The following is a 27,754-nucleotide window of genomic DNA, read 5'->3' on the forward strand; positions in this document are numbered from 1 at the left end:
AGACGCGTTATCCGTTGCGCCACACGCCCTGTTCACCTTTGATGCGTTTGCCTAACACTCGTGACACATATTGAAACAATCGAAATACATAGGAATTAAAAGTTAAGTCAATTGAATTCTGGATATTCAGAATTTTGAATTATACTATGCGTTGACTGATTGGCCGTAACGCTCGACTGTCATAATAGCGTTCATCGATGACAGTTTTGAGACATGCAAATTTTGGAATGGCAGAATCTCCAGCCGATTCATTTGACCTGCAGATGCTCACATGCTCATCGGTCCCATTGGTGTTCACCAATGACACGTGTGAGAAAATGAAACAGATTTTGGGATTCATATGACACATGTTTATCGAAGGTGAGTTGCGCTATCGTAAAGTTGATGGTGTGATGAAAACATACATATATAACTTGAAAACTAATACATGTGCCATAATATCGAGCGTTCTAGGATTTGAACCTGGAATCTTCTGATCCGTAGTCAGACGCGTTATCCGTTGCGCCACACGCCCTGTTCACCTTTGATACGTTTGCCTAACACTCGTGACACATATTGAAACAATCGAAATACATAGGAATTAAACGTTAAGTCAATTGAATTCTGGATATTCAGAATTTTGAATTATACTATGCATTGACTGTTTGGCCGAAACGCTCGACGGTCACAATAGCGTTTATCGATGACAGTTTTGAGACATGCAAATTTTGGAATGGCAGAATCTCCAGCCGATTCATTTGACCTGCAGATGCTCACATGCTCATCGGTCCCATTGGTGTTCACCAATGACACGTGTGAGAAAATGAAACAGATTTTGGGATTCATATGACACATGTTTATCGAAGGTGAGTTGCGCTATCGTAAAGTTGATGGTGTGATGAAAACATACATATATAACTTGAAAACTAATACATGTGCCATAATATCGAGCGTGCTAGGATTTGAACCTGGAATCTTCTGATCCGCAGTCAGACGCGTTATCCGTTTGCCACACGCCCTGTTCACCTTTGATGCGTTTGCCTAACACTCGTGACACATATTGAAACAATCGAAATACATAGGAGTTAAAAGTTAAGTCAATTGAATTCTGGATATTCAGAATTTTGAATTATAGTATTCGTTGACTGTTTGGCCGTAACGCTCGACGGTCACAATAGCGTTCATCGATGACAGTTTTGAGACATGCAAATTTTGGAATGGCAGAATCTCCAGCCGATTCATTTGACCTGCAGATGCTCACATGCTCATCGGTCCCACTGGTGTTCACCAATGACACGTGTGACAAAATGAAACAGATTTTGGGATTCATATGACACATGTTTATCAAAGGTGAGTTGCGCTATCGTAAAGTTGATGGTGTAATGAAAACATACATATATAACTTGAAAACTAATACAAGTGCCATAATATCGAGCGTGCTAGGATTTGAACCTGAAATCTTCTGATCCGTAGTCAGACGCGTTATCCGTTGCGCCACACGCCCTGTTCACCTTCGATGCGTTTGCCTAACACTCGTGACACATATTGAAACAATCGAAATACATAGGAATTAAAAGTTAAGTCAATTGAATTCTGGATATTCAGAATTTTGAATTATACTATGCGTTGACTGTTTGGCTGTAACGCTCGACTGTCACAATAGCGTTCATCGATGACAGTTTTGAGACATGCAAATTTTGGAATAGCAGAATCTCCAGCCGATTCATTTGACCTGCAGATGCTCACATGCTCATCGGTCCCACTGGTGTTCATCAATGACACGTGTGAGAAAATGAAACAGATTTTGGGATTCATATTACACATGTTTATCGAAGGTTAGTTGCGCTATCGGAAAGTTGATGTTGTTATGAAAACAAACATATATAACTTGAAAACTAATACATGTGCCATAATACTGAGCGTGCCAGGATTTGGACCAGGAATCGTCTGATCCTTAGTCAGACGCGTTATCCGTTGCGCCACACGCCCTGTTCACCTTTGATGCGTTTGCCTAACACTCGTGACACATATTGAAACAATCGAAATACATAGGAATTAAAAGTTAAGTCAATTGAATTCTGGATATTCAGAATTTTGAATTACACTATGCGTTGACTGATTGGCCGTAACGCTCGACGGTCACAATAGCGTTCATCGATGACAGTTTTGAGACATGCAAATTTTGGAATGGCAGAATCTCCAGCCGATTCATTTGACCTGCAGATGCTCACATGCTCATCGGTCCCATTGGTGTTCACCAATGACACGTGTGAGAAAATGAAAAAGATTTTGGGATTCATATGACACATGTTTATCGAAGGTGAGTTGCGCTATCGTAAAGTTGATGGTGTGATGAAAACATACATATATAACTTGAAAACTAATACAAGTGCCATAATATCGAGCGTGCTAGGATTTGAACCTGGAATCTTCTGATCCGTAGTCAGACGCGTTATCCGTTGCGCCACACGCCCTGTTCACCTTCGATGCGTTTGCCTAACACTCGTTACACATATTGAAACAATCGAAATACATAGGAATTAAAAGTTAAGTCAATTGAATTCTGGATATTCAGAATTTTGAATTATACTATGCGTTGACTGTTTGGCTGTAACGCTCGACTGTCACAATAGCGTTCATCGATGACAGTTTTGAGACATGCAAATTTTGGAATAGCAGAATCTCCAGCCGATTCATTTGACCTGCAGATGCTCACATGCTCATCGGTCCCACTGGTGTTCACCAATGACACGTGTGAGAAAATGAAACAGATTTTGGGATTCATATGACACATGTTTATCGAAGGTGAGTTGCGCTATCGTAAAGTTGATGGTGTGATGAAAACATACATATATAACTTGAAAACTAATACATGTGCCATAATATCGAGCGTGCTAGGATTTGAACCTGGAATCTTCTGATCCGCAGTCAGACGCGTTATCCGTTTGCCACACGCCCTGTTCACCTTTGATGCGTTTGCCTAACACTCGTGACACATATTGAAACAATCGAAATACATAGGAATTAAAAGTTAAGTCAATTGAATTCTGGATATTCAGAATTTTGAATTATAGTATTCGTTGACTGTTTGGCCGTAACGCTCGACGGTCACAATAGCGTTCATCGATGACAGTTTTGAAACATGCAAATTTTGGAATGGCAGAAACTCCAGCCGATTCATTTGACCTGCAGATGCTTATATGCTCATCGGTCCCACTGGTGTTCACCAATGACACGTGTGAGAAAATGAAACAGATTTTGGGATTCATATGACACATGTTTATCGAAGGTGAGTTGCGCTATCGTAAAGTTGATGTTGTAATGAAAACATACATATATAACTTGAAAACTAATACATGTACCATACTATCGAGCGTGCTAGGATTTGAACATGGAATCTTCTGATCCGTAGTCAGACGCGTTATCCGTTGCGCCACACGCCCTGTTCACCATTGATGCGTTTGCCTAACACTCGTGACACATATTGAAACGATCGAAATACATAGGAATTAAAAGTTAAGTCAATTGAATTCTGGCTATTCAGAATTTTAAATTATAGTATGCTTTGACTGTTTGGCCGTAATGCTCGACGGTCAAAATAGCGTTCATCGATGACAGTTTTGAGACTTGCAAATTTTGGAATGGCAGAAACTCCAGCCGATTCATTTGACCTGCAGATGCTCATATGCTCATCGGTCCCACTGGTGTTCACCAATGACACGTGTGAGAAAATGAAACAGTTTTTGGGATTCATATGAGACATGTTTATCGAAGGTGAGTTGCGCTATCGTAAAGTTGATGTTGTGATGAAAACAAACATATATAACTTGAAAACTAATACATGTGCCATAATACTGAGCGTGCCAGGATTTGAACCAGGAATCTTCTGATCCCTAGTCAGACGCGTTATCCGTTGCGCCACACGCCCTGTTAACCTTTGATGCGTTTGCCTAACACTCGTGACACATATTGAAACAATCGAAATACATAGGAGTTAAAAGTTAAGTCAATTGAATTCTGGATATTCAGAATTTTGAATTATACTATGCGTTGACTGATTGGCCGTAATGCTCGACGGTCAAAATGGCGTTCATCGATGACAGTTTTGAAACATGCAAATTTTGGAATGGCAGAAACTCCAGCCGATTCATTTGACCTGCAGATGCTTATATGCTCATCGGTCCCACTGGTGTTCACCAATGACACGTGTGAGAAAATGAAACAGATTTTGGGATTCATATGACACATGTTTATCGAAGGTGAGTTGCGCTATCGTAAAGTTGATGTTGTAATGAAAACAAACATATATAACTTGAAAACTAATACATGTGCCATAATACTGAGCGTGCCAGGATTTGAACCAGGAATCTTCTGATCCGCAGTCAGACGCGTTATCCGTTGCGCCACACGTCCTGTTCACCTTTGATGCGTTTGCCTAACACTCGTGACACATATTGAAACAATCGAAATACATAGAAATTAAAAGTTAAGTCAATTGAATTCGGGATATTCAGAATTTTGAATTACACTATGCGTTGACTGATTGGCCGTAACGCTCGACGGTCACAATAGCGTTCATCGATGACAGTTTTGAGACATGCAAATTTTGGAATGGCAGAATCTCAAGCCGATTCATTTGACCTGCAGATGCTCACATGCTCATCGGTCCCATTGGTGTTCACCAATGACACGTGTGAGAAAATGAAACAGATTTTGGGATTCATATGACACATGTTTATCAAAGGTGAGTTGCGCTATCGTAAAGTTGATGGTGTGATGAAAACATACATATATAACTTGAAAACTAATACATGTGCCATAATTTCGAGCGTGCTAGGATTTGAACCTGGAATCTTCTGATCCGTAGTCAGACGCGTTATCCGTTTGCCACACGCCCTGTTCACCTTTGATGCGTTTGCCTAACACTCGTGACACATATTGAAACAATCGAAATACATAGGAATTGAAAGTTAAGTCAATTGAATTCTGGATATTCAGAATTTTGAATTACACTATGCGTTGACTGATTGGCCGTAACGCTCGACGGTCACAATAGCGTTCATCGATGACAGTTTTGAGACATGCAAATTTTGGAATGGCAGAATCGCAAGCCGATTCATTTGACCTGCAGATGCTCACATGCTCATCGGTCCCATTGGTGTTCACCAATGACACGTGTGAGAAAATGAAACAGATTTTGGATTCATATGACACATGTTTATCGAAGGTGAGTTGCGCTATCGTAAAGTTGATGGTGTGATGAAAACATACATATATAACTTGAAAACTAATACATGTGCCATAATTTCGAGCGAGCTAGGATTTGAACCTGGAATCTTCTGATCCGTAGTCAGACGCGTTATCCGTTTGCCACACGCCCTTTTCACCTTTGATGCGTTTGCCTAACACTCGTGACACATATTGAAACAATCGAAATACATAGGAATTAAAAGTTAAGTCAATTGAATTCTGGATATTCAGAATTTTGAATTACACTATGCGTTGACTGATTGGCCGTAACGCTCGACGGTCACAATAGCGTTCATCGATGACAGTTTTGAGACATGCATATTTTGGAATGGCAGAATCGCAAGCCGATTCATTTGACCTGCAGATGCTCACATGCTCATCGGTCCCATTGGTGTTCACCAAGAACACGTGTGAGAAAATGAAACAGATTTTGGATTCATATGACACATGTTTATCGAAGGTGAGTTGCGCTATCGTAAAGTTGATGGTGTGATGAAAACATACATATATAACTTGAAAACTAATACATGTGCCATAATTTCGAGCGTGCTAGGATTTGAACCTGGAATCTACTGATCCGTAGTCAGACGCGTTATCCGTTTGCCACACGCCCTGTTCACTTTTGATGCGTTTGCCTAACACTCGTGACACATATTGAAACAATCGAAATACATAGGAATTAAAAGTTAAGTCAATTGAATTGTGGATATTCAGAATTTTGAATTATAGTATGCGTTGACTGTTTGGCCGTAACGCTCGACGGTCAAAATAGCATTCATCGATGACAGTTTTGAGACATGCAAATTTTGGAATGGCAGAAACTCCAGCCGATTCATTTGACCTGCAGATGCTCATATGCTCATCGGTCCCACTGGTGTTCACCAATGACACGTGTGAGAAAATGAAACAGTTTTTGGGATTCATGTGACACATGTTTATCGAAGGTGAGTTACGCTATCGTAAAGTTGATGTTGTAATGAAAACATACATATATAACTTGAAAATTAATACATGTGCCCTATTATCGAGCGTGCCAAGATTTGAACCTGGAATCTTCTGATCCGTAGTCAGACGCGTTATCCGTTGCGCCACACGCCCTGTTCACCTTTGATGCGTTTGCCTAACACTCGTGACACATATTGAAACAATCGAAATACATAGGAATTAAAAGTTAAGTCAATTGAATTCTGAATATTCAGAATTTTGAATTATAGTATTCGTTGACTGTTTGGCCGTAGCGCTCGACGATCACAATAGCGTTCATCGATGACAGTTTTGAGACATGCAAATTTTGGAATGGCAGAAACTCCAGCCGATTCATTTGACCTGCAGATGCTCACATGCTCATCGGTCCCACTGCTGTTCACCAATGACACGTGTGAGAAAATTAAACAGATTTTTGGATTCATATGACACATGTTTATCGAAGGTGAGTTGCGCTATCGTAAAGTTGATGTTGTAATGAAAACATACATATATAACTTGAAAACTAATACATGTACCATACTATCGAGCGTGCTAGGAGTTGAACCTGGAATCTTCTGATCCGTAGTCAGACGCGTTATCCGTTGCGCCACACGTCCTGTTCACCTTTGATGCGTTTGCCTAACACTCGTGACACATATTGAAACAATCGAAATACATAGGAATTAAAAGTTAAGTCAATTGAATTCTGGATATTCAGAATTTTGAATTATAATATGCGTTGACTGATTGGCCGTAATGCTCGACGGTCAAAATGGCGTTCATCGATGACAGTTTTGAGACATGCAAATTTTGGAATGGCAGAAACTCCAGACGATTCATTTGACATGCAGATGCTCACATGCTCATCGGTCCCACTGGTGTTCACCAATGACACGTGTGAGAAAATGAAACAGTTTTTGTGATTCATGTGACACATGTTTATCGAAGGTGAGTTACGCTATCGTAAAGTTGATGTTGTAATGAAAACATACATATATAACTTGAAAATTAATACATGTGCCCTATTATCGAGCGTGCCAAGATTTGAACCTGGAATCTTCTGATCCGTAGTCAGACGCGATATCCGTTGCGCCACACGCCCTGCTCGCCTTTGATGCGTTTGCCTAACACTCGTGACACATATTGAAACAATCGAAATACATAGGAATTAAAAGTTAAGTCAATTGAATTCTGGATATTCAGAATTTTGAATTACACTATGCGTTGACTGATTGGCCGTAACGCTCGACGGTCACAATAGCGTTCATCGATGACAGTTTTAAGACATGCAAATTTTGGAATGGCAGAATCGCAAGCCGATTCATTTGACCTGCAGATGCTCACATGCTCATCGGTCCCATTGGTGTTCACCAAGAACACGTGTGAGAAAATGAAACAGATTTTGGATTCATATGACACATGTTTATCGAAGGTGAGTTGCGCTATCGTAAAGTTGATGGTGTGATGAAAACATACATATATAACTTGAAAACTAATACATGTGCCATAATTTCGAGCGTGCTAGGATTTGAACCTGGAATCTACTGATCCGTAGTCAGACGCGTTATCCGTTTGCCACACGCCCTGTTCACCTTTGATGCGTTTGCCTAACACTCGTGACACATATTGAAACAATCGAAATACATAGGAATTAAAAGTTAAGTCAATTGAATTCTGGATATTCAGAATGTTGAATTATACTATGCATTGACTGTTTGGCCGTAACGCTCGACGGTCACAATAGCGTTCATCGATGACAGTTTTGAGACATGCAAATTTTGGAATAGCAGAATCTCCAGCCGATTCATTTGACCTGCAGATGCTCACATGCTCATCGGTCCCACTGCTGTTCACCAATGACACGTGTGAGAAAATGAAACAGATTTTGGGATTCATATGACACATGTTTATCGAAGGTGAGTTGCGCTATCGTAAAGTTGATGGTGTGATGAAAACATACATATATAACTTGAAAACTAATACAAGTGCCATAATATCGAGCGTGCTAGGATTTGAACCTGGAATCTTCTGATCCGTAGTCAGACGCGTTATCCGTTGCGCCACACGCCCTGTTCACCTTTGATGCGTTTGCCTAACACTCGTGACACATATTGAAACAATCGAAATACATAGGAATTAAAAGTTAAGTCAATTGAATTCTGGCTATTCAGAATTTTGAATTATACTATGCATTGACTGTTTGGCCGTAACGCTCGACGGTCACAATAGCGTTCATCGATGACAGTTTTGAGACATGCAAATTTTGGAATAGCAGAATCTCCAGCCGATTCATTTGACCTGCAGATGCTCACATGTTCATCGGTCCCACTGCTGTTCACCAATGACACGTGTGAGAAAATGAAACAGTTTTTGGGATTCATATGACACATGTTTATCGAAGGTGAGTTGCGCTATCGTAAAGTTGATGGTGTGATGAAAACATACATATATAACTTGAAAACTAATACAAGTGCCATAATATCGAGCGTGCTAGGATTTGAACCTGGAATCTTCTGATTCGTAGTCAGACGCGTTATCCGTTGCGCCACACGCCCTGTTCATCTTTGATGCGTTTGCCTAACACTCGTGACACATATTGAAACAATCGAAATACATAGGAATTAAAAGTTAAGTCAATTGAATTCTGGCTATTCAGAATTTTGAATTATAGTATGCGTTGACTGTTTGGCCGTAACGCTCGACGGTCAAAATAGCGTTCATCAATGACAGTTTTGAGACATGCAAATTTTGGAATGGCAGAAACTCCAGCCGATTCATTTGACCTGCAGATGCTCATATGCTCATCGGTCCCACTGGTGTTCACCAATGACACGTGTGAGAAAATGAAACAGTTTTTGGGATTCATATGTCACATGTTTATCGAAGGTGAGTTGCGCTATCGTAAAGTTGATGTTGTGATTAAAACAAACATATATAACTTGAAAACTAATACATGTGCCATAATACTGAGCGTGCCAGGATTTGAACCAGGAATCTTCTGATCCGTAGTCAGACGCGTTATCCGTTGCGCCACACGCCCTGTTTATCTTTGATGCGTTTGCCTAACACTCGTGACACATATTGAAACAATCGAAATACATAGGAATTAAAAGTTAAGTCAATTGAATTCTGGATATTCAGAATTTTGAATTATACTATGCGTTGACTGATTGGCCGTAATGCTCGACGGTCAAAATAGCGTTCATCGATGACAGTTTTGAGACATGCAAATTTTGGAATGGCAGAAACTCCAGCCGATTCATTTGACCTGCAGATGCTCATATGCTCATCGGTCCCACTGGTGTTCACCAATGACACGTGTGAGAAAATGAAACAGTTTTTGGGATTCATATGACACATGTTTATCGAAGGTGAGTTGCGCTATCGTAAAGTTGATGTTGTGATGAAAACACACATATATAACTTGAAAACTAATACATGTGCCATAATACTGAGCGTGCCAGGATTTGAACCAGGAATCTTCTGATCCGTAGTCAGACCCGTTATCCGTTGCGCCACACGCCCTGTTCACCTTTGATGCGTTTGCCTAACACTCGTGACACATATTGAAACAATCGAAATACATAGGAATTAAAAGTTAAGTCAATTGAATTCTGGATATTCAGAATTTTGAATTATGCTATGCATTGACTGTTTGGCCGTAACGCTCGACGGTCACAATAGCGTTCATCGATGACAGTTTTGAGACATGCAAATTTTGGAATAGCAGAATCTCCAGCCGATTCATTTGACCTGCAGATGCTCACATGCTCATCGGTCCCACTGCTGTTCACCAATGACACGTGTGAGAAAATGAAACAGATTTTGGGATTCATATTACACATGTTTATCGAAGGTTAGTTGCGCTATCGGAAAGTTGATGTTGTTATGAAAACAAACATATATAACTTGAAAACTAATACATGTGCCATAATACTGAGCGTGCCAGGATTTGGACCAGGAATCGTCTGATCCTTAGTCAGACGCGTTATCCGTTGCGCCACACGCCCTGTTCACCTTTGATGCGTTTGCCTAACACTCGTGACACATATTGAAACAATCGAAATACATAGGAATTAAAAGTTAAGTCAATTGAATTCTGGATATTCAGAATTTTGAATTATACTATGCGTTGACTGATTGGCCGTAATGCTCGACGGTCAAAATAGCGTTCATCGATGACAGTTTTGAGACATGCAAATTTTGGAATGGCAGAAACTCCAGCCGATTCATTTGACCTGCAGATGCTCATATGCTCATCGGTCCCACTGGTGTTCACCAATGACACGTGTGAGAAAATGAAACAGTTTTTGGGATTCATATGACACATGTTTATCGAAGGTGAGTTGCGCTATCGTAAAGTTGATGTTGTGATGAAAACACACATATATAACTTGAAAACTAATACATGTGCCCTATTATCGAGCGTGCCAAGATTTGAACCTGGAATCTTCTGATCCGTAGTCAGACGCGATATCCGTTGCGCCACACGCCCCGCTCGCCTTTGATGCGTTTGCCTAACACTCGTGACACATATTGAAACAATCGAAATACATAGGAATTAAAAGTTAAGTCAATTGAATTCTGGATATTCAGAATTTTGAATTATGCTATGCATTGACTGTTTGGCCGTAACGCTCGACGGTCACAATAGCGTTCATCGATGACAGTTTTGAGACATGCAAATTTTGGAATAGCAGAATCTCCAGCCGATTCATTTGACCTGCAGATGCTCACATGCTCATCGGTCCCACTGCTGTTCACCAATGACACGTGTGAGAAAATGAAACAGATTTTGGGATTCATATTACACATGTTTATCGAAGGTTAGTTGCGCTATCGGAAAGTTGATGTTGTTATGAAAACAAACATATATAACTTGAAAACTAATACATGTGCCATAATACTGAGCGTGCCAGGATTTGGACCAGGAATCGTCTGATCCTTAGTCAGACGCGTTATCCGTTGCGCCACACGCCCTGTTCACCTTTGATGCGTTTGCCTAACACTCGTGACACATATTGAAACAATCGAAATACATAGGAATTAAAAGTTAAGTCAATTGAATTCTGGATATTCAGAATTTTGAATTATACTATGCGTTGACTGATTGGCCGTAATGCTCGACGGTCAAAATAGCGTTCATCGATGACAGTTTTGAGACATGCAAATTTTGGAATGGCAGAAACTCCAGCCGATTCATTTGACCTGCAGATGCTCATATGCTCATCGGTCCCACTGGTGTTCACCAATGACACGTGTGAGAAAATGAAACAGTTTTTGGGATTCATATGACACATGTTTATCGAAGGTGAGTTGCGCTATCGTAAAGTTGATGTTGTGATGAAAACACACATATATAACTTGAAAACTAATACATGTGCCATAATACTGAGCGTGCCAGGATTTGAACCAGGAATCTTCTGATCCGTTGTCAGACCCGTTATCCGTTGCGCCACACGCCCTGTTCACCTTTGATGCGTTTGCCTAACACTCGTGACACATATTGAAACAATCGAAATACATAGGAATTAAAAGTTAAGTCAATTGAATTCTGGATATTCAGAATTTTGAATTATACTATGCATTGACTGTTTGGCCATAACGCTCGACGGTCACAATAGCGTTCATCGATGACAGTTTTGAGACATGCAAATTTTGGAATAGCAGAATCTCCAGCCGATTCATTTGACCTGCAGATGCTCACATGCTCATCGGTCCCACTGGTGTTCACCAATGACACGTGTGAGAAAATGAAACAGTTTTTGGGATTCATGTGACACATGTTTATCGAAGGTGAGTTACGCTATCGTAAAGTTGATGTTGTAATGAAAACATACATATATAACTTGAAAATTAATACATGTGCCCTATTATCGAGCGTGCCAAGATTTGAACCTGGAATCTTCTGATCCGTAGTCAGACGCGATATCCGTTGCGCCACACGCCCCGCTCGCCTTTGATGCGTTTGCCTAACACTCGTGACACATATTGAAACAATCGAAATACATAGGAATTAAAAGTTAAGTCAATTGAATTCTGGATATTCAGAATTTTGAATTATAGTATGCGTTGACTGTTTGGCCGTAACGCTCGACGGTCAAAATAGCGTTCATCGATGACAGTTTTGAGACATGCAAATTTTGGAATAGCAGAATCTCCAGCCGATTCATTTGACCTGCAGATGCTCACATGCTCATCGGTCCCACTGGTGTTCACCAATGACACGTGTGAGAAAATGAAGCAGATTTTGGGATTCATATGACACATGTTTATCGAAGGTGAGTTGCGCTATCGTAAAGTTGATGTTGTAATGAAAACATACATATATAACTTGAAAACTAATACATGTACCATAATATCGAGCGTGCTAGAATTTGAACCTGGAATCTTCTGATCCGTAGTCAGACGCGATATCCGTTGCGCCACACGCCCCGCTCGCCTTTGATGCGTTTGCCTAACACTCGTGACACATATTGAAACAATCGAAATACATAGGAATTAAAAGTTAAGTCAATTGAATTCTGGCTATTCAGAATTTTGAATTATAGTATGCGTTGACTGTTTGGCCGTAATGCTCGACGGTCAAAATAGCGTTCATCAATGACAGTTTTGAGACATGCAAATTTTGGAATGGCAGAAACTCCAGCCGATTCATTTGACCTGCAGATGCTCATATGCTCATCGGTCCCACTGGTGTTCACCAATGACACGTGTGAGAAAATGAAACAGTTTTTGGGATTCATATGTCACATGTTTATCGAACGTGAGTTGCGCTATCGTAAAGTTGATGGTGTGATGAAAACATACATATATAACTTGAAAATTAATACATGTGCCCTATTATCGAGCGTGCCAAGATTTGAACCTGGAATCTTCTGATCCGTAGTCAGACGCGATATCCGTTGCGCCACACGCCCCGCTCGCCTTTGATGCGTTTGCCTAACACTCGTGACACATATTGAAACAATCGAAATACATAGGAATTAAAAGTTAAGTCAATTGAATTCTGGATATTCAGAATTTTGAATTATAGTATGCGTTGACTGTTTGGCCGTAACGCTCGACGGTCAAAATAGCGTTCATCGATGACAGTTTTGAGACATGCAAATTTTGGAATAGCAGAATCTCCAGCCGATTCATTTGACCTGCAGATGCTCACATGCTCATCGGTCCCACTGGTGTTCACCAATGACACGTGTGAGAAAATGAAGCAGATTTTGGGATTCATATGACACATGTTTATCGAAGGTGAGTTGCGCTATCGTAAAGTTGATGTTGTAATGAAAACATACATATATAAGTTGAAAACTAATACATGTACCATAATATCGAGCGTGCTAGAATTTGAACCTGGAATCTTCTGATCCATAGACAGACGCGTTATCCGTTGCGCCACACGCCCTGTTCGTCTTTGATGCGTTTGCCTAACACTCGTGACACATTGAAACAATCGAAATACATAGGAATTAAAAGTTAAGTCAATTGAATTCTGGCTATTCAGAATTTTGAATTATAGTATGCGTTGACTGTTTGGCCGTAATGCTCGACGGTCAAAATAGCGTTCATCAATGACAGTTTTGAGACATGCAAATTTTGGAATGGCAGAAACTCCAGCCGATTCATTTGACCTGCAGATGCTCATATGCTCATCGGTCCCACTGGTGTTCACCAATGACACGTGTGAGAAAATGAAACAGTTTTTGGGATTCATATGTCACATGTTTATCGAACGTGAGTTGCGCTATCGTAAAGTTGATGGTGTGATGAAAACATATATATATAACTTGAAAACTAATACATGTGCCATAATATCGAGCGTGCTAGGATTTGAACCAGGAATCTTCTGATCCGTAGTCAGACGCGTTATCCGTTGCGCCACACGCCCTGTTCACCTTTGTTGCGCTTGCCTAACACTCGTGACACATATTGAAACAATCGAAATACATAGGAATTAAAAAGTTAAGTCAATTGAATTCTGGATATTCAGAATTTTGAATTGTAGTATTCGTTGACTGCTTGGCCGTAACGCTCGACGATCACAATAGCGTTCATTGATGACAGTTTTGAGACATGCAAATTTTGGAATGGCAGAAACTTCAGCCGATTCATTTGACCTGCAGATGCTCACATGCTCATCGGTCCCACTGGTGTTCACCAATGACACGTGTGAGAAAATGAAACAGTTTTTGGGATTCATGTGACACATGTTTATCGAAGGTGAGTTGCGCAATCGAAAAGTTGATGGTGTGATGAAAACATACATATATAACTTGAAAACTAATACAAGTGCCATAATATCGAGCGTGCTAGGATTTGAACCTGGAATCTTCTGATCCGTAGTCAGACGCGTTATCCGTTGCGCCACACGCCCTGTTCAACTTTGATACGTTTGCCTAACACTCGTGACACATATTGAAACAATCGAAATACATAGGAATTAAAAGTTAAGTCAATTGAATTCTGGATATTCAGAATTTTGAATTATACTATGCATTGACTGTTTGGCCGTAACGCTCGACGGTCACAATAGCGTTCATCGATGACAGTTTTGAGACATGCAAATTTTGGAATAGCAGAATCTCCAGCCGATTCATTTGACCTGCAGATGCTCACATGCTCATCGGTCCCACTGGTGTTCACCAATGACACGTGTGAGAAAATGAAACAGTTTTTGGGATTCATGTGACACATGTTTATCGAAGGTGAGTTACGCTATCGTAAAGTTGATGTTGTAATGAAAACATACATATATAACTTGAAAATTAATACATGTGCCCTATTATCGAGCGTGCCAAGATTTGAACCTGGAATCTTCTGATCCGTAGTCAGACGCGATATCCGTTGCGCCACACGCCCTGCTCGCCTTTGATGCGTTTGCCTAACACTCGTGACACATATTGAAACAATCGAAATACATAGGAATTAAAAGTTAAGTCAATTGAATTCTGGATATTCAGAATTTTGAATTATAGTATGCGTTGACTGTTTGGCCGTAACGCTCGACGGTCAAAATAGCGTTCATCGATGACAGTTTTGAGACATGCAAATTTTGGAATAGCAGAATCTCCAGCCGATTCATTTGACCTGCAGATGCTCACATGCTCATCGGTCCCACTGGTGTTCACCAATGACACGTGTGAGAAAATGAAGCAGATTTTGGGATTCATATGACACATGTTTATCGAAGGTGAGTTGCGCTATCGTAAAGTTGATGTTGTAATGAAAACATACATATATAACTTGAAAACTAATACATGTACCATAATATCGAGCGTGCTAGAATTTGAACCTGGAATCTTCTGATCCGTAGTCAGACGCGATATCCGTTGCGCCACACGCCCCGCTCGCCTTTGATGCGTTTGCCTAACACTCGTGACACATATTGAAACAATCGAAATACATAGGAATTAAAAGTTAAGTCAATTGAATTCTGGCTATTCAGAATTTTGAATTATAGTATGCGTTGACTGTTTGGCCGTAATGCTCGACGGTCAAAATAGCGTTCATCAATGACAGTTTTGAGACATGCAAATTTTGGAATGGCAGAAACTCCAGCCGATTCATTTGACCTGCAGATGCTCATATGCTCATCGGTCCCACTGGTGTTCACCAATGACACGTGTGAGAAAATGAAACAGTTTTTGGGATTCATATGTCACATGTTTATCGAACGTGAGTTGCGCTATCGTAAAGTTGATGGTGTGATGAAAACATACATATATAACTTGAAAATTAATACATGTGCCCTATTATCGAGCGTGCCAAGATTTGAACCTGGAATCTTCTGATCCGTAGTCAGACGCGATATCCGTTGCGCCACACGCCCCGCTCGCCTTTGATGCGTTTGCCTAACACTCGTGACACATATTGAAACAATCGAAATACATAGGAATTAAAAGTTAAGTCAATTGAATTCTGGATATTCAGAATTTTGAATTATAGTATGCGTTGACTGTTTGGCCGTAACGCTCGACGGTCAAAATAGCGTTCATCGATGACAGTTTTGAGACATGCAAATTTTGGAATAGCAGAATCTCCAGCCGATTCATTTGACCTGCAGATGCTCACATGCTCATCGGTCCCACTGGTGTTCACCAATGACACGTGTGAGAAAATGAAGCAGATTTTGGGATTCATATGACACATGTTTATCGAAGGTGAGTTGCGCTATCGTAAAGTTGATGTTGTAATGAAAACATACATATATAACTTGAAAACTAATACATGTACCATAATATCGAGCGTGCTAGAATTTGAACCTGGAATCTTCTGATCCGTAGACAGACGCGTTATCCGTTGCGCCACACGCCCTGTTCGTCTTTGATGCGTTTGCCTAACACTCGTGACACATTGAAACAATCGAAATACATAGGAATTAAAAGTTAAGTCAATTGAATTCTGGCTATTCAGAATTTTGAATTATAGTATGCGTTGACTGTTTGGCCGTAATGCTCGACGGTCAAAATAGCGTTCATCAATGACAGTTTTGAGACATGCAAATTTTGGAATGGCAGAAACTCCAGCCGATTCATTTGACCTGCAGATGCTCATATGCTCATCGGTCCCACTGGTGTTCACCAATGACACGTGTGAGAAAATGAAACAGTTTTTGGGATTCATATGTCACATGTTTATCGAACGTGAGTTGCGCTATCGTAAAGTTGATGGTGTGATGAAAACATATATATATAACTTGAAAACTAATACATGTGCCATAATATCGAGCGTGCTAGGATTTGAACCAGGAATCTTCTGATCCGTAGTCAGACGCGTTATCCGTTGCGCCACACGCCCTGTTCACCTTTGTTGCGCTTGCCTAACACTCGTGACACATATTGAAACAATCGAAATACATAGGAATTAAAAAGTTAAGTCAATTGAATTCTGGATATTCAGAATTTTGAATTGTAGTATTCGTTGACTGCTTGGCCGTAACGCTCGACGATCACAATAGCGTTCATTGATGACAGTTTTGAGACATGCAAATTTTGGAATGGCAGAAACTTCAGCCGATTCATTTGACCTGCAGATGCTCACATGCTCATCGGTCCCACTGGTGTTCACCAATGACACGTGTGAGAAAATGAAACAGTTTTTGGGATTCATGTGACACATGTTTATCGAAGGTGAGTTGCGCAATCGAAAAGTTGATGGTGTGATGAAAACATACATATATAACTTGAAAACTAATACAAGTGCCATAATATCGAGCGTGCTAGGATTTGAACCTGGAATCTTCTGATCCGTAGTCAGACGCGTTATCCGTTGCGCCACACGCCCTGTTCAACTTTGATACGTTTGCCTAACACTCGTGACACATATTGAAACAATCGAAATACATAGGAATTAAAAGTTAAGTCAATTGAATTCTGGATATTCAGAATTTTGAATTATACTATGCATTGACTGTTTGGCCGTAACGCTCGACGGTCACAATAGCGTTCATCGATGACAGTTTTGAGACATGCAAATTTTGGAATAGCAGAATCTCCAGCCGATTCATTTGACCTGCAGATGCTCACATGCTCATCGGTCCCACTGGTGTTCACCAATGACACGTGTGAGAAAATGAAACAGTTTTTGGGATTCATGTGACACATGTTTATCGAAGGTGAGTTACGCTATCGTAAAGTTGATGTTGTAATGAAAACATACATATATAACTTGAAAATTAATACATGTGCCCTATTATCGAGCGTGCCAAGATTTGAACCTGGAATCTTCTGATCCGTAGTCAGACGCGATATCCGTTGCGCCACACGCCCTGCTCGCCTTTGATGCGTTTGCCTAACACTCGTGACACATATTGAAACAATCGAAATACATAGGAATTAAAAGTTAAGTCAATTGAATTCTGGATATTCAGAATTTTGAATTATAGTATGCGTTGACTGTTTGGCCGTAACGCTCGACGGTCAAAATAGCGTTCATCGATGACAGTTTTGAGACATGCAAATTTTGGAATAGCAGAATCTCCAGCCGATTCATTTGACCTGCAGATGCTCACATGCTCATCGGTCCCACTGGTGTTCACCAATGACACGTGTGAGAAAATGAAGCAGATTTTGGGATTCATATGACACATGTTTATCGAAGGTGAGTTGCGCTATCGTAAAGTTGATGTTGTAATGAAAACATACATATATAACTTGAAAACTAATACATGTACCATAATATCGAGCGTGCTAGGATTAGAACCTGGAATCTTCTGATCCGTAGTCAGACGCGTTATCCGTTGCGCCACACGCCCTGTTCGTCTTTGATGCGTTTGCCTAACACTCGTGACACATTGAAACAATCGAAATACATAGGAATTAAAAGTTAAGTCAATTGAATTCTGGCTATTCAGAATTTTGAATTATAGTATGCGTTGACTGTTTGGCCGTAATGCTCGACGGTCAAAATAGCGTTCATCGATGACAGTTTTGAGACATGCAAATTTTGGAATGGCAGAAACTCCAGCCGATTCATTTGACCTGCAGATGCTCAGATGCTCATATGCTCATCGGTCCCACTGGTGTTCACCAATGAAACGTGTGAGAAAATGAAACAGTTTTTGGGATTCATATGACACATGTTTATCGAACGTGAGTTGCGCTATCGTAAAGTTGATGGTGTGATGAAAACATATATATATAACTTGAAAACTAATACATGTGCCATAATATCGAGCGTGCTAGGATTTGAACCAGGAATCTTCTGATCCGTAGTCAGACGCGTTATCCGTTGCGACACCCGCCCTGTTCACCTTTGATGCGCTTGCCTAACACTCGTGACACATATTGAAACAATCGAAATACATAGGAATTAAAAAGTTAAGTCAATTGAATTCTGGATATTCAGAATTTTGAATTATAGTATTCGTTGACTGCTTGGCCGTAACGCTCGACGATCACAATAGCGTTCATTGATGACAGTTTTGAGACATGCAAATTTTGGAATGGCAGAAACTTCAGCCGATTCATTTGACCAGCAGATGCTCACATGCTCATCGGTCCCACTGGTGTTCACCAATGACACGTGTGAGAAAATGAAACAGTTTTTGGGATTCATGTGACACATGTTTATCGAAGGTGAGTTGCGCAATCGAAAAGTTGATGGTGTGATGAAAACATACATATATAACTTGAAAACTAATACAAGTGCCATAATATCGAGCGTGCTAGGATTTGAACCTGGAATCTTCTGATCCGTAGTCAGACGCGTTATCCGTTGCGCCTCCCGTTGCGCCACACGCCCTGTTCACCTTTGATACGTTTGCCTAACACTCGTGACACATATTGAAACAATCGAAATACATAGGAATTAAAAGTTAAGTCAATTGAATTCTGGATATTCAGAATTTTGAATTATACTATGCATTGACTGTTTGGCCGTGACGCTCGACGGTCACAATAGCGTTCATCGATGACAGTTTTGAGACATGCAAATTTTGGAATGGCAGAATCTCCAGCCGATTCATTTGACCTGCAGATGCTCACATGCTCATCGGTCCCACTGGTGTTCACCAATGACACGTGTGAGAAAATGAAGCAGATTTTAGAATTCATATGGCACATGTTTATCGAAGGTGAGTTGCGCTATCGAAAAGTTGATGGTGTGATGAAAACATATATATATAACTTGAAAACTAATACATGTGCCATAATATCGAGCGTGCTAGGATTTGAACCTGGAATCTTCTGATCCGTAGTCAGACTCGTTATCCGTTGCGCCACACGCCCTGTTCAACTTTAATGCGTTTACCTAACACTCGTGACACATATTGAAACAATCGAAATACATAGGAATTAAAAGTTAAGTCAATTGAATTCTGGATATTCAGAATTTTGAATTATAGTATTCGTTGACTGTTTGGCCGTAACGCTCGACGATCACAATAGCGTTCATCGATGACAGTTTTGAGACATGCAAATTTTGGAATGGCAGAAACTCCAGCCGATTCATTTGACCTGCAGATGCTCACATGCTCATCGGTCCCACTGGTGTTCACCAATGACACGTGTGAGAAAATGAAACAGATTTTGGGATTCATATGACACATGTTTATCGAAGGTGAGTTGCTCTATCGTAAAGTTGATGTTGTGATGAAAACATACATATATAACTTGAAAACTAGTACATGTGCCATTATACAGAGCGTGCCAGGATTCGGACCTGGAATCTTCTGATCCGGAGTCAGACGCGTTATCCGTTGCGCCACACGCCCTGTTCACCTTTGATGCGTTTGCCTAACACTCGTGACACATATTGAAACAATCGAAATACATAGGAATTAAAAGTTAAGTCAATTGAATTCTGGATATTCAGAATTTTGAATTATACTATGCGTTGACTGATTGGCCGTAATGCTCGACGGTCAAAATAGCGTTCATCGATGACAGTTTTGAGACATGCAAATTTTGGAATGGCAGAAACTCCAGCCGATTCATTTGACCTGCAGATGCTCATATGCTCATCGGTCCCACTGGTGTTCACCAATGACACGTGTGAGAAAATGAAACAGTTTTTGGGATTCATATGACACATGTTTATCGAAGGTGAGTTGCGCTATCGTAAAGTTGATGTTGTGATGAAAACACACATATATAACTTGAAAACTAATACATGTGCCATAATACTGAGCGTGCCAGGATTTGAACCAGGAATCTTCTGATCCGTTGTCAGACCCGTTATCCGTTGCGCCACACGCCCTGTTCACCTTTGATGCGTTTGCCTAACACTCGTGACACATATTGAAACAATCGAAATACATAGGAATTAAAAGTTAAGTCAATTGAATTCTGGCTATTCAGAATTTTGAATTATAGTATGCGTTGACTGTTTGGCCGTAACGCTCGACGGTCAAAATAGCGTTCATCGATGACAGTTTTGAGACATGCAAATTTTGGAATAGCAGAATCTCCAGCCGATTCATTTGACCTGCAGATGCTCACATGCTCATCGGTCCCACTGGTGTTCACCAATGACACGTGTGAGAAAATGAAGCAGATTTTGGGATTCATATGACACATGTTTATCGAAGGTGAGTTGCGCTATCGTAAAGTTGATGTTGTAATGAAAACATACATATATAACTTGAAAACTAATACATGTACCATAATATCGAGCGTGCTAGAATTTGAACCTGGAATCTTCTGATCCGTAGTCAGACGCGATATCCGTTGCGCCACACGCCCCGCTCGCCTTTGATGCGTTTGCCTAACACTCGTGACACATATTGAAACAATCGAAATACATAGGAATTAAAAGTTAAGTCAATTGAATTCTGGCTATTCAGAATTTTGAATTATAGTATGCGTTGACTGTTTGGCCGTAATGCTCGACGGTCAAAATAGCGTTCATCAATGACAGTTTTGAGACATGCAAATTTTGGAATGGCAGAAACTCCAGCCGATTCATTTGACCTGCAGATGCTCATATGCTCATCGGTCCTACTGGTGTTCACCAATGACACGTGTGAGAAAATGAAACAGTTTTTGGGATTCATATGTCACATGTTTATCGAACGTGAGTTGCGCTATCGTAAAGTTGATGGTGTGATGAAAACATACATATATAACTTGAAAATTAATACATGTGCCCTATTATCGAGCGTGCCAAGATTTGAACCTGGAATCTTCTGATCCGTAGTCAGACGCGATATCCGTTGCGCCACACGCCCCGCTCGCCTTTGATGCGTTTGCCTAACACTCGTGACACATATTGAAACAATCGAAATACATAGGAATTAAAAGTTAAGTCAATTGAATTCTGGATATTCAGAATTTTGAATTATAGTATGCGTTGACTGTTTGGCCGTAACGCTCGACGGTCAAAATAGCGTTCATCGATGACAGTTTTGAGACATGCAAATTTTGGAATAGCAGAATCTCCAGCCGATTCATTTGACCTGCAGATGCTCACATGCTCATCGGTCCCACTGGTGTTCACCAATGACACGTGTGAGAAAATGAAGCAGATTTTGGGATTCATATGACACATGTTTATCGAAGGTGAGTTGCGCTATCGTAAAGTTGATGTTGTAATGAAAACATACATATATAACTTGAAAACTAATACATGTACCATAATATCGAGCGTGCTAGAATTTGAACCTGGAATCTTCTGATCCATAGACAGACGCGTTATCCGTTGCGCCACACGCCCTGTTCGTCTTTGATGCGTTTGCCTAACACTCGTGACACATTGAAACAATCGAAATACATAGGAATTAAAAGTTAAGTCAATTGAATTCTGGCTATTCAGAATTTTGAATTATAGTATGCGTTGACTGTTTGGCCGTAATGCTCGACGGTCAAAATAGCGTTCATCAATGACAGTTTTGAGACATGCAAATTTTGGAATGGCAGAAACTCCAGCCGATTCATTTGACCTGCAGATGCTCATATGCTCATCGGTCCCACTGGTGTTCACCAATGACACGTGTGAGAAAATGAAACAGTTTTTGGGATTCATATGTCACATGTTTATCGAACGTGAGTTGCGCTATCGTAAAGTTGATGGTGTGATGAAAACATATATATATAACTTGAAAACTAATACATGTGCCATAATATCGAGCGTGCTAGGATTTGAACCAGGAATCTTCTGATCCGTAGTCAGACGCGTTATCCGTTGCGCCACACGCCCTGTTCACCTTTGTTGCGCTTGCCTAACACTCGTGACACATATTGAAACAATCGAAATACATAGGAATTAAAAAGTTAAGTCAATTGAATTCTGGATATTCAGAATTTTGAATTGTAGTATTCGTTGACTGCTTGGCCGTAACGCTCGACGATCACAATAGCGTTCATTGATGACAGTTTTGAGACATGCAAATTTTGGAATGGCAGAAACTTCAGCCGATTCATTTGACCTGCAGATGCTCACATGCTCATCGGTCCCACTGGTGTTCACCAATGACACGTGTGAGAAAATGAAACAGTTTTTGGGATTCATGTGACACATGTTTATCGAAGGTGAGTTGCGCAATCGAAAAGTTGATGGTGTGATGAAAACATACATATATAACTTGAAAACTAATACAAGTGCCATAATATCGAGCGTGCTAGGATTTGAACCTGGAATCTTCTGATCCGTAGTCAGACGCGTTATCCGTTGCGCCACACGCCCTGTTCAACTTTGATACGTTTGCCTAACACTCGTGACACATATTGAAACAATCGAAATACATAGGAATTAAAAGTTAAGTCAATTGAATTCTGGATATTCAGAATTTTGAATTATACTATGCATTGACTGTTTGGCCGTAACGCTCGACGGTCACAATAGCGTTCATCGATGACAGTTTTGAGACATGCAAATTTTGGAATAGCAGAATCTCCAGCCGATTCATTTGACCTGCAGATGCTCACATGCTCATCGGTCCCACTGGTGTTCACCAATGACACGTGTGAGAAAATGAAACAGTTTTTGGGATTCATGTGACACATGTTTATCGAAGGTGAGTTACGCTATCGTAAAGTTGATGTTGTAATGAAAACATACATATATAACTTGAAAATTAATACATGTGCCCTATTATCGAGCGTGCCAAGATTTGAACCTGGAATCTTCTGATCCGTAGTCAGACGCGATATCCGTTGCGCCACACGCCCTGCTCGCCTTTGATGCGTTTGCCTAACACTCGTGACACATATTGAAACAATCGAAATACATAGGAATTAAAAGTTAAGTCAATTGAATTCTGGATATTCAGAATTTTGAATTATAGTATGCGTTGACTGTTTGGCCGTAACGCTCGACGGTCAAAATAGCGTTCATCGATGACAGTTTTGAGACATGCAAATTTTGGAATAGCAGAATCTCCAGCCGATTCATTTGACCTGCAGATGCTCACATGCTCATCGGTCCCACTGGTGTTCACCAATGACACGTGTGAGAAAATGAAGCAGATTTTGGGATTCATATGACACATGTTTATCGAAGGTGAGTTGCGCTATCGTAAAGTTGATGTTGTAATGAAAACATACATATATAACTTGAAAACTAATACATGTACCATAATATCGAGCGTGCTAGAATTTGAACCTGGAATCTTCTGATCCGTAGTCAGACGCGATATCCGTTGCGCCACACGCCCCGCTCGCCTTTGATGCGTTTGCCTAACACTCGTGACACATATTGAAACAATCGAAATACATAGGAATTAAAAGTTAAGTCAATTGAATTCTGGCTATTCAGAATTTTGAATTATAGTATGCGTTGACTGTTTGGCCGTAATGCTCGACGGTCAAAATAGCGTTCATCAATGACAGTTTTGAGACATGCAAATTTTGGAATGGCAGAAACTCCAGCCGATTCATTTGACCTGCAGATGCTCACATGCTCATCGGTCCCACTGGTGTTCACCAATGACACGTGTGAGAAAATGAAGCAGATTTTGGGATTCATATGACACATGTTTATCGAAGGTGAGTTGCGCTATCGTAAAGTTGATGTTGTAATGAAAACATACATATATAACTTGAAAACTAATACATGTACCATAATATCGAGCGTGCTAGAATTTGAACCTGGAATCTTCTGATCCGTAGACAGACGCGTTATCCGTTGCGCCACACGCCCTGTTCGTCTTTGATGCGTTTGCCTAACACTCGTGACACATTGAAACAATCGAAATACATAGGAATTAAAAGTTAAGTCAATTGAATTCTGGCTATTCAGAATTTTGAATTATAGTATGCGTTGACTGTTTGGCCGTAATGCTCGACGGTCAAAATAGCGTTCATCAATGACAGTTTTGAGACATGCAAATTTTGGAATGGCAGAAACTCCAGCCGATTCATTTGACCTGCAGATGCTCATATGCTCATCGGTCCCACTGGTGTTCACCAATGACACGTGTGAGAAAATGAAACAGTTTTTGGGATTCATATGTCACATGTTTATCGAACGTGAGTTGCGCTATCGTAAAGTTGATGGTGTGATGAAAACATATATATATAACTTGAAAACTAATACATGTGCCATAATATCGAGCGTGCTAGGATTTGAACCAGGAATCTTCTGATCCGTAGTCAGACGCGTTATCCGTTGCGCCACACGCCCTGTTCACCTTTGTTGCGCTTGCCTAACACTCGTGACACATATTGAAACAATCGAAATACATAGGAATTAAAAAGTTAAGTCAATTGAATTCTGGATATTCAGAATTTTGAATTGTAGTATTCGTTGACTGCTTGGCCGTAACGCTCGACGATCACAATAGCGTTCATTGATGACAGTTTTGAGACATGCAAATTTTGGAATGGCAGAAACTTCAGCCGATTCATTTGACCTGCAGATGCTCACATGCTCATCGGTCCCACTGGTGTTCACCAATGACACGTGTGAGAAAATGAAACAGTTTTTGGGATTCATGTGACACATGTTTATCGAAGGTGAGTTGCGCAATCGAAAAGTTGATGGTGTGATGAAAACATACATATATAACTTGAAAACTAATACAAGTGCCATAATATCGAGCGTGCTAGGATTTGAACCTGGAATCTTCTGATCCGTAGTCAGACGCGTTATCCGTTGCGCCACACGCCCTGTTCAACTTTGATACGTTTGCCTAACACTCGTGACACATATTGAAACAATCGAAATACATAGGAATTAAAAGTTAAGTCAATTGAATTCTGGATATTCAGAATTTTGAATTATACTATGCATTGACTGTTTGGCCGTAACGCTCGACGGTCACAATAGCGTTCATCGATGACAGTTTTGAGACATGCAAATTTTGGAATAGCAGAATCTCCAGCCGATTCATTTGACCTGCAGATGCTCACATGCTCATCGGTCCCACTGGTGTTCACCAATGACACGTGTGAGAAAATGAAACAGTTTTTGGGATTCATGTGACACATGTTTATCGAAGGTGAGTTACGCTATCGTAAAGTTGATGTTGTAATGAAAACATACATATATAACTTGAAAATTAATACATGTGCCCTATTATCGAGCGTGCCAAGATTTGAACCTGGAATCTTCTGATCCGTAGTCAGACGCGATATCCGTTGCGCCACACGCCCTGCTCGCGTTTGATGCGTTTGCCTAACACTCGTGACACATATTGAAACAATCGAAATACATAGGAATTAAAAGTTAAGTCAATTGAATTCTGGATATTCAGAATTTTGAATTATAGTATGCGTTGACTGTTTGGCCGTAACGCTCGACGGTCAAAATAGCGTTCATCGATGACAGTTTTGAGACATGCAAATTTTGGAATAGCAGAATCTCCAGCCGATTCATTTGACCTGCAGATGCTCACATGCTCATCGGTCCCACTGGTGTTCACCAATGACACGTGTGAGAAAATGAAGCAGATTTTGGGATTCATATGACACATGTTTATCGAAGGTGAGTTGCGCTATCGTAAAGTTGATGTTGTAATGAAAACATACATATATAACTTGAAAACTAATACATGTACCATAATATCGAGCGTGCTAGGATTAGAACCTGGAATCTTCTGATCCGTAGTCAGACGCGTTATCCGTTGCGCCACACGCCCTGTTCGTCTTTGATGCGTTTGCCTAACACTCGTGACACATTGAAACAATCGAAATACATAGGAATTAAAAGTTAAGTCAATTGAATTCTGGCTATTCAGAATTTTGAATTATAGTATGCGTTGACTGTTTGGCCGTAATGCTCGACGGTCAAAATAGCGTTCATCGATGACAGTTTTGAGACATGCAAATTTTGGAATGGCAGAAACTCCAGCCGATTCATTTGACCTGCAGATGCTCAGATGCTCATATGCTCATCGGTCCCACTGGTGTTCACCAATGAAACGTGTGAGAAAATGAAACAGTTTTTGGGATTCATATGACACATGTTTATCGAACGTGAGTTGCGCTATCGTAAAGTTGATGGTGTGATGAAAACATATATATATAACTTGAAAACTAATACATGTGCCATAATATCGAGCGTGCTAGGATTTGAACCAGGAATCTTCTGATCCGTAGTCAGACGCGTTATCCGTTGCGACACCCGCCCTGTTCACCTTTGATGCGCTTGCCTAACACTCGTGACACATATTGAAACAATCGAAATACATAGGAATTAAAAAGTTAAGTCAATTGAATTCTGGATATTCAGAATTTTGAATTATAGTATTCGTTGACTGCTTGGCCGTAACGCTCGACGATCACAATAGCGTTCATTGATGACAGTTTTGAGACATGCAAATTTTGGAATGGCAGAAACTTCAGCCGATTCATTTGACCAGCAGATGCTCACATGCTCATCGGTCCCACTGGTGTTCACCAATGACACGTGTGAGAAAATGAAACAGTTTTTGGGATTCATGTGACACATGTTTATCGAAGGTGAGTTGCGCAATCGAAAAGTTGATGGTGTGATGAAAACATACATATATAACTTGAAAACTAATACAAGTGCCATAATATCGAGCGTGCTAGGATTTGAACCTGGAATCTTCTGATCCGTAGTCAGACGCGTTATCCGTTGCGCCTCCCGTTGCGCCACACGCCCTGTTCACCTTTGATACGTTTGCCTAACACTCGTGACACATATTGAAACAATCGAA

The 27,754-nt window shown here is 40.5% G+C and overlaps 22 non-coding genes across 22 annotated transcripts; all 22 read right to left on the reverse strand.

The window, feature by feature from the left end:
* Positions 1-2,380: 2,380 nt before the first annotated feature.
* On the reverse strand, positions 2,381-2,453 carry TRNAR-ACG (transfer RNA arginine (anticodon GCG)). The gene has a single exon. It is a non-coding gene; the product is annotated as a tRNA-Arg (tRNA).
* A 1,381-nt stretch (positions 2,454-3,834) lies between these two features.
* On the reverse strand, positions 3,835-3,907 carry TRNAP-AGG (transfer RNA proline (anticodon AGG)). Its single transcript has one exon. It is a non-coding gene; the product is annotated as a tRNA-Pro (tRNA).
* A 412-nt stretch (positions 3,908-4,319) lies between these two features.
* TRNAR-GCG (transfer RNA arginine (anticodon GCG)) lies at positions 4,320-4,392 on the reverse strand. The gene has a single exon. It is a non-coding gene; the product is annotated as a tRNA-Arg (tRNA).
* Positions 4,393-6,254: 1,862 nt separating this feature from the next.
* On the reverse strand, positions 6,255-6,327 carry TRNAR-ACG (transfer RNA arginine (anticodon ACG)). The gene has a single exon. It is a non-coding gene; the product is annotated as a tRNA-Arg (tRNA).
* An 897-nt stretch (positions 6,328-7,224) lies between these two features.
* On the reverse strand, positions 7,225-7,297 carry TRNAR-ACG (transfer RNA arginine (anticodon ACG)). Its single transcript has one exon. It is a non-coding gene; the product is annotated as a tRNA-Arg (tRNA).
* An 895-nt stretch (positions 7,298-8,192) lies between these two features.
* TRNAR-ACG (transfer RNA arginine (anticodon ACG)) lies at positions 8,193-8,265 on the reverse strand. Its single transcript has one exon. It is a non-coding gene; the product is annotated as a tRNA-Arg (tRNA).
* Positions 8,266-8,677: 412 nt separating this feature from the next.
* Positions 8,678-8,750, reverse strand: TRNAR-ACG (transfer RNA arginine (anticodon ACG)). The gene has a single exon. It is a non-coding gene; the product is annotated as a tRNA-Arg (tRNA).
* A 412-nt stretch (positions 8,751-9,162) lies between these two features.
* TRNAR-ACG (transfer RNA arginine (anticodon ACG)) lies at positions 9,163-9,235 on the reverse strand. Its single transcript has one exon. It is a non-coding gene; the product is annotated as a tRNA-Arg (tRNA).
* A 1,382-nt stretch (positions 9,236-10,617) lies between these two features.
* Positions 10,618-10,690, reverse strand: TRNAR-ACG (transfer RNA arginine (anticodon ACG)). The gene has a single exon. It is a non-coding gene; the product is annotated as a tRNA-Arg (tRNA).
* A 1,382-nt stretch (positions 10,691-12,072) lies between these two features.
* TRNAR-ACG (transfer RNA arginine (anticodon ACG)) lies at positions 12,073-12,145 on the reverse strand. The gene has a single exon. It is a non-coding gene; the product is annotated as a tRNA-Arg (tRNA).
* Positions 12,146-13,042: 897 nt separating this feature from the next.
* On the reverse strand, positions 13,043-13,115 carry TRNAR-ACG (transfer RNA arginine (anticodon ACG)). Its single transcript has one exon. It is a non-coding gene; the product is annotated as a tRNA-Arg (tRNA).
* A 1,381-nt stretch (positions 13,116-14,496) lies between these two features.
* Positions 14,497-14,569, reverse strand: TRNAR-ACG (transfer RNA arginine (anticodon ACG)). Its single transcript has one exon. It is a non-coding gene; the product is annotated as a tRNA-Arg (tRNA).
* Positions 14,570-14,981: 412 nt separating this feature from the next.
* Positions 14,982-15,054, reverse strand: TRNAR-ACG (transfer RNA arginine (anticodon ACG)). Its single transcript has one exon. It is a non-coding gene; the product is annotated as a tRNA-Arg (tRNA).
* An 897-nt stretch (positions 15,055-15,951) lies between these two features.
* TRNAR-ACG (transfer RNA arginine (anticodon ACG)) lies at positions 15,952-16,024 on the reverse strand. Its single transcript has one exon. It is a non-coding gene; the product is annotated as a tRNA-Arg (tRNA).
* A 1,381-nt stretch (positions 16,025-17,405) lies between these two features.
* On the reverse strand, positions 17,406-17,478 carry TRNAR-ACG (transfer RNA arginine (anticodon ACG)). The gene has a single exon. It is a non-coding gene; the product is annotated as a tRNA-Arg (tRNA).
* Positions 17,479-17,890: 412 nt separating this feature from the next.
* Positions 17,891-17,963, reverse strand: TRNAR-ACG (transfer RNA arginine (anticodon ACG)). Its single transcript has one exon. It is a non-coding gene; the product is annotated as a tRNA-Arg (tRNA).
* A 2,371-nt stretch (positions 17,964-20,334) lies between these two features.
* On the reverse strand, positions 20,335-20,407 carry TRNAR-CCG (transfer RNA arginine (anticodon ACG)). Its single transcript has one exon. It is a non-coding gene; the product is annotated as a tRNA-Arg (tRNA).
* Positions 20,408-21,789: 1,382 nt separating this feature from the next.
* Positions 21,790-21,862, reverse strand: TRNAR-ACG (transfer RNA arginine (anticodon ACG)). Its single transcript has one exon. It is a non-coding gene; the product is annotated as a tRNA-Arg (tRNA).
* Positions 21,863-23,243: 1,381 nt separating this feature from the next.
* On the reverse strand, positions 23,244-23,316 carry TRNAR-ACG (transfer RNA arginine (anticodon ACG)). The gene has a single exon. It is a non-coding gene; the product is annotated as a tRNA-Arg (tRNA).
* Positions 23,317-23,728: 412 nt separating this feature from the next.
* Positions 23,729-23,801, reverse strand: TRNAR-ACG (transfer RNA arginine (anticodon ACG)). The gene has a single exon. It is a non-coding gene; the product is annotated as a tRNA-Arg (tRNA).
* A 1,866-nt stretch (positions 23,802-25,667) lies between these two features.
* Positions 25,668-25,740, reverse strand: TRNAR-ACG (transfer RNA arginine (anticodon ACG)). Its single transcript has one exon. It is a non-coding gene; the product is annotated as a tRNA-Arg (tRNA).
* A 412-nt stretch (positions 25,741-26,152) lies between these two features.
* Positions 26,153-26,225, reverse strand: TRNAR-ACG (transfer RNA arginine (anticodon ACG)). The gene has a single exon. It is a non-coding gene; the product is annotated as a tRNA-Arg (tRNA).
* Positions 26,226-27,754: the final 1,529 nt, after the last annotated feature.

The sequence above is a fragment of the Saccoglossus kowalevskii genome, chromosome 6 (genome assembly GCF_978046115.1).
Source record: "Saccoglossus kowalevskii chromosome 6, keSacKowa6.1, whole genome shotgun sequence".
Taxonomy (NCBI): Eukaryota; Metazoa; Hemichordata; class Enteropneusta; family Harrimaniidae; genus Saccoglossus; species Saccoglossus kowalevskii.